Source organism: Folsomia candida, unplaced genomic scaffold (assembly GCF_002217175.1).
Source record: "Folsomia candida strain VU population unplaced genomic scaffold, ASM221717v1 Fcan01_Sc035, whole genome shotgun sequence".
In the NCBI taxonomy this organism is placed as follows: domain Eukaryota; kingdom Metazoa; phylum Arthropoda; class Collembola; order Entomobryomorpha; family Isotomidae; genus Folsomia; species Folsomia candida.
The window spans coordinates 860,952-867,624 of record NW_019091227.1 but is presented as its reverse complement, the minus strand read 5'-3'; positions in this window follow the sequence as shown (position 1 = coordinate 867,624).

The following is a 6,673-nucleotide window of genomic DNA, read 5'->3' as shown; positions in this document are numbered from 1 at the left end:
AACTTAGAAACACCCTTCATAAAATTAACAATTAATTTGTGTTCACCGACGGATGTACCTTGTACTTCGCCAAAAAGATGTGACAAAGCTGATCTATTCGAATTTATAGTGGAATAACTTAACCCTGCCTCATACAGATGTGTTAAATAATATGTTCAATAAATACATGTTCAATATTCGGTTCCCACATTGACCAAAGTTTCTCCTGACAGAATGCATTCCATTTCCTAAAAGCTACTTCATATTGCTGCCAGGTTCCGTCTGATTTTGACGCCTTCAGAATTGCTGTAGTAGATTCTGACAAATTTAATCTTGATAATGACTCCCGGACAAAATTGCGACCATTAGTTTGAGGTTGTTTGTGATCTGATGAAATTGTCTAGAATAAGGATCATATAATAATTTTTTATTCGGCCCAGAATATAAAATATTTGAAACTACGAGTTTCTGAAATAACGGGAACCATGGCTGGGTGGACCAGAACGGCACTACAACTATTCCTTTTGTGCGATCAGATATTATTTTGTTTAAAACCTTTCCAACCAAATTAAAAGGTGGGAAGGGATAAAATTTCTCTCCCCATTTGAATGTAAATGCATCTACCCCGGCACTAAACGGATCTGGTTTCCACGAATAGTAAACTTCACATTGTTTTGTTTGATAAGTAGCAAACAAGTCAATATTTGGCTGACCAAATGCTTTGCAAATATTTTCAAAATAATTTTTTGTAAGCATGAAATCCGAGTAATCCAATTTTGTACGAGATAACCGATCCGCAATAACATTTTGCTTTGTGTTAATGTATGATGCCCGAATTCTTATATTCCTACATTCACACCATTTCCAAATTTGTTTCGCCACTGCATGCAACTCAGGAGATCGACAACCCCCATGATTATTGATATAGGCCATCGCATTCGAACTATCAACTCGTAGAAGAACGGTAATATTGCTTTTATCTACAAATGACCTTAACCCGTAAAATGCAGCAACTAATTCAAGTACATTAATGTGACGACACTTTTCTTCGTTCGTCCAATTACCTCTGGCTTCGATACCATTTGATTCTGCCCCCCAACCAATTAGGGAAGCATCACTAAATATAACTACATCCTGACAAAATTCCTTCATTTCATTAAATTCTTTAGAGATATTATTAATCCACCAGCCTATGTCTTGTTTTGCTTCTGAACTAAGAACAATACTACCCTTATATCTACCTTCTCGAATTCTTAGAGCAGAGGTTTTTTCCATTTCTAATTGTCTCGTGTAAATCATTCCGTACCGTGTCGCAAAACAAGCAGCCACAAGAACTCCTATTAATTCTGCTACACATAATAAACGAGGACTATCATTTTCAAGTACTTCTTTGCATTTTCTAACTAATTTTTGTATTTTGACATCGGGTAGAACTACTCGCATTTTTTGAGAATCCAAATTAAATCCTAAAAATCTTACTTGCTGTGATGGCTGTAACTGAGATTTTTCTCCGTTCACATTCAAACCTAGTCTTTCGAAAAGTTGTAATGACAAGTCTAAATAATACAGACATTCTTCTCGGTCCTTTCCTACCACTAGCGTATCATCTAAATAAGATACTAACAAAACCCCTTGGGTCCTTAAAAATGCAATGATAGGTTTATTCACCTTAGTATAAAGCCACGGAGCTAAGCAAAGTCCAAATGGGATACAGGTATATTTATATAAAACCCCTTTCCACCTGAATTTTAAATATTTTTGAAAATCCTGGTGAACTGGAATAGCGTAGTACGCATCTTTCAGATCTATTACTGACATGAATGAATTGCTAGAAATTAATGCTACCGCAGTTTTAACACTTTCCATTTTGAAATGGGGATTCTCAACAAATTCATTCAATAATTTTAAATTAATTATTGGCCTCCTAGACCCATCCTGCTTAGGAACAGTGAATATTGTTGACAAAAACTGGCCTGCCTCTTCATTTGACTGAACAATTGCTCCTGACCTGAGGAGCTTTGAAATACTTTCACTAATTAACACTTCATCTTGAACAGAATATTTAGGAATACGTGGCTCAGTTGCTTGAAATGGGAAATTTTTAAACGGAATTTTAAAGCCACTAATAATATCCAGTACATATTTGTCCCTAGTTATTTTACCCCATTGTTTCAAAAACTCTTTTAATCTACCTGCCTTACATACCGGCTCGTTTAAAATTTCCTGAATCTTTGATTGTTTTGGTAAGACTGCTGGGGTCTCCATTGTTGTCCCTGTTGGCGTCGCTGCCCGTTTCCTCTGGACTGAAATGGGAACGGGCGACTCAAGTTTAAAGAAGAGCTGGGTCCTTGTCCAAATTGAGCAGGTCGACTTTGTTGATACGGTCGATAACGAACGTTAGAATTCATAGTATTTCTCATTAAACTTGATGTGGCTTTTGATGATTTTAGGTTTTCTGTCAAGTCTGAGCCGAAAAGCCATTCCGATGACGGAAACTATTTCAAACAGTTGTATGAACCGACTTCTTACTTAATGATTAGTAATTCTTAAGATGTTTAACCGTTAAAATTCCTGAGCAGAGCAAATGCTAGAATATTCTGGGTTTAGAAACCTTTTCATCTCAAATCTGCGACGAGTGCTGAGCGCTTGAAATTGGTCCCCAAATATATTTGCACAATCCATGGCATGTTTTACGATTGAACTCACAACTTCATTCGGGATTTTTTGTTTATTGGATGCAATTACATTTGATATTGTTGTTAAAGTTGACAATCCCTGGCTAAGAACAAGTTGATTTTGCTGCTGCTTAATATCTGACACCTTGGCCTGCGCTGGAAGTAATCTCCAAATTTCTCCATTTACTTTCGGAACAATAAACTCCTTGCAATTTTCCGGAATCTTGATCCTCTCTTTCAAATTTGATTTTGTCTCTTTGGTTAGGGGCCTGACCGCAGTTTTAACAAATCCAATACTAACGTTTTGCATTACAGCAGGACCAAAATCGATTGTCTTTTCCATATCTTGTAACAAAGTTTCCAACTCCATGTTGTTATCTATTGGCGATATAAATTTGTAACCTCTTTCATTTTCAAAGGAATATTAATAGACATTAATAACAAATAAGTAATTACCGTTATCGGTATCAGTAATATTATTCAGATCAGAGCCTTGATCACTCTTGGTGTCAATAATATTATTTAAATCTGCATCCTCTTCATTCTCTTCATCTGAGAGCCCCAGAGACCAACTTGACTTTCCGGGTGGTTGCTCAGCCCCCTGATTGATCTTAAATTTCTTTGACAATTCATTTAAAATTTTAGGGACATCCTTCAGAGCCTCGAGTGCAACTTCATGGTTCTTAACTGATTGAGAAAGGTCACTGGCTTCTTCATTACTAGACATTTTGCCTTTAATTGAAAATATCAACTCTTTTAAAAATTTGTAAGTATAATATAATTGGTGGGCAACACTGGCACAACACCAAGGCTTTTTCCCTCATTGAGGAATCTCTAGCCAATTTGTATTAACAAAATCAAATTAATTGAATATATAATTGAAAATAAACTTTTACATTCAAAATTTGTCAATTATCCTCCTTCTACCTCCAACTAACACCCCCAAATATAAAATTGCTTACATTACCTGCGTGTCCGCTGGTCACTCAGAAAAGGTTGACACGATGGGCACAAATTCTTCGAATTTTTGATATTTGATAATTTTGACTGGAGTGAAAAGTGAGCACGTGCGTATCCCCAGATGCCTAAATTAACTATGAGTGTGCTATGGCATGGCCGTGCCGTGCTGTGCCAGGTGGCGGTAAAAAGACTGCTTTAAAAACGGCATAATCTTGCGTTTCCCCAGTACCTGGATCAACGACTACCATACTATTTGTGATGTCGATGGTGGAGGAAGACGAAGCAAAATAAAATTCCTTCACAAAATCTACTTCGGCGGTGAAGTTAAAATAAAATAATTTTAGACAAAAACATATTTTTCCACGCTGAAATGTGCCAATCAGTGATAAAAGGCTTTACCAACGTGGTGGTAAACACATGCAGTGACGATTTTGGTATCAGATTCACGAGCGTCACCAACTTTTATAAGTACTCATATCAAGTTAAAATTGCATTAATTGATGAAATTTAAGATTATTTCGTAAGGTTATGATATTTTTATGATTTTTTTGATAGTTTATTGACGTATTCTAAAATTTTGACAATTTTAACAATTTTGACAATTTTAACAATTTTGACGAAACCAACCAAATCCAATAAGTAAAAACAATGGGAAAATTAATGAACTGTGGTTTAATTTCTCCCTAAAAATTACTCCGGCGTTGGTATAAACATGGTATAAACGGTGTATATACATTGTCGAAAATTCGAATTCAGAAAATTTGATCGCAGTTGGAACGTACACTCTAAGAAATTTTACCACCGGACTGTCACCGAGCGGTGACTATATGTGACTCTACCGTAATGGTGGTAACCTACCACCATGCGGTGATAAAAAGTGCGATCACCATCGTGGCGATAGACCTCTACCGGATGGTGGTGGAACGATCAATATTTTCTATCACCGTTCGGTGATATATTACCACCCTATTTAGCTCGCCATTTCACTGTCTGGTGATATATAAATAAAAATAATTTTTTTTCTTCACACAAAAATGTCACATTTTTCACAATGTATTGCTTTATTCAAATCCTTTAACAGATAATTAATATTTTATATGTATAAATGTAAAATCTGTTCCTCGCCATTTGTGGAATTGCACCAGCAATTGAAGTCGCAAATAGTTCCCAGTCACGAGATGTACGACATTAACTGAAGCTAATTAAAATTTGAAATTAGTTAATCTTAATTTATATTGATCCCAAATTATAGTTTTTTAAGTACGTACCTTTCGGTTGTAAAACTTTGCCACAATTTTTTTATTTGCACAAATGATGTTGCACTAATCAACATTTTTTTGAAGTACAACCGGTGACCATATTCATCAGTTATTGACTAGGATCCAATACAGTTGGCAATACAGTTGGCATAAAATATAATATGAAAATTAATCCTCAACTAAAGAAACGTCTGACTCATCTAATTGAGAATGACCCTGACAATCTCGACCCATGCTACTTTTGCAAAAAGAAATTACAAGTAAACCCAAAGGATAAAACCGTTTTTCACCACGATCACTTTTCTCGTCAATTTCTTGGGTTGGCCCATGACAGGTAGATCAAAATAGAATGATTAATCCGTTTATATTACTCATCATACTTTTTATTTTTGTAGTTGCAATATTGATGCCCGTATTAGACGAGTACCTCCTGTTTACTTTCACGGACTAAGGTAAACATATACTTATTAATTTTAAAATATAAAAGTTAAGATCAATTTGTAATGCAGAAATTACGATGCTCACTTCCTGGTATCAAATTTCACCGCGGACATGGATGTAGAAGTTATCCCATGTACCAGTGAGAGGTTTGTAAATATTTTTAAATCAAATTTTTGATTTTGTTGACAAGTATTTTTTTTGTTAGGTTTCTCTCCTTCTCGGTACAGAGGGGAAAATGTAAGGTGAGGTTTGTGGATAGCGCCGCCGTGATGCCAGCCTCAATTGACAAGTTGTCAAAATCCCTTGCCCATGGCAACAACACGGAACATTTCAAGACGACCAAGAAAATGTTTTCCAGTTCCAACGGACGAACCGCCCTCTTCCGCGATGGGAATGTTGAACTGTTAATGGGGAAAGGAATCTATCCCTACACTTACATGCAATCCTTGGAGAACTTCAAAGAGGAGAAATTACCAGGAATTGAACATTTCTTCAATGACCTCACCGAGGAGCCCTGTTCCTCAAAAGACTACCAAGACGCCCAAAAGGTTTGGGACAGTTATAAAATCAAAAACTTGAGGGAATGGCATGATCTATACTGTTTACTGGACGTCAGCATTCTCGCCGATTGTCTCGAGAGGACTAGAGATATTTTGTAGGATTCCTACGGGTTGGACGTGGCGCACTACCTAAGCCTCCCCATGGTGGCCTTCGATGGAGTCTGCAAACTCGGGAACGTTGAACTGGAGTACTTGGGCTTAGACGAGTACCAATGGTTCGAAACTGGAGTTCGCGGGGGGTCTGTGTAGCCGGGGGAATGAGGATTGAGCAGGCAAACAACCCTTACATGCAAGAATTGCATGATAAAAATAAACCAACGTCGTATATATCTTTTTTAGATATCAACAATTTGTATGGTAAGAACTTTTTGTTTCCGCCAAAAAATTATTTGCTTCTTTTAAAAATGTGATCACTCCTTAGGATCTGCAATGTGTGAATTCCTACCATTAAAGGACTACAAGTGGATGACTCAACCCCAGCTCGATTCTGTATCCCTCGATCCTCACAAGTTTTTCAACTCTGTTGCCGATGACGCTACCACTGGTTACTTTTTCGAAATTGATATAATCGCACCCCCAGAGACCCATAACAAGCTAAATGACTACCCCCCTGCTCCAACACATCGTATAATTACCTCAGAAGAACTATCCGAATTCCAACAACATCAAGTAGAGCAATTGGAAATTCCAAACTCAGCCTTTACGACTTCAAAACTAGTGGCGGACTTGAACCCGAAGCTGAATTATGTCTGTCACTATAGAAACATTAAACGTTTTCTACAATTGGGGCTCAAGATTA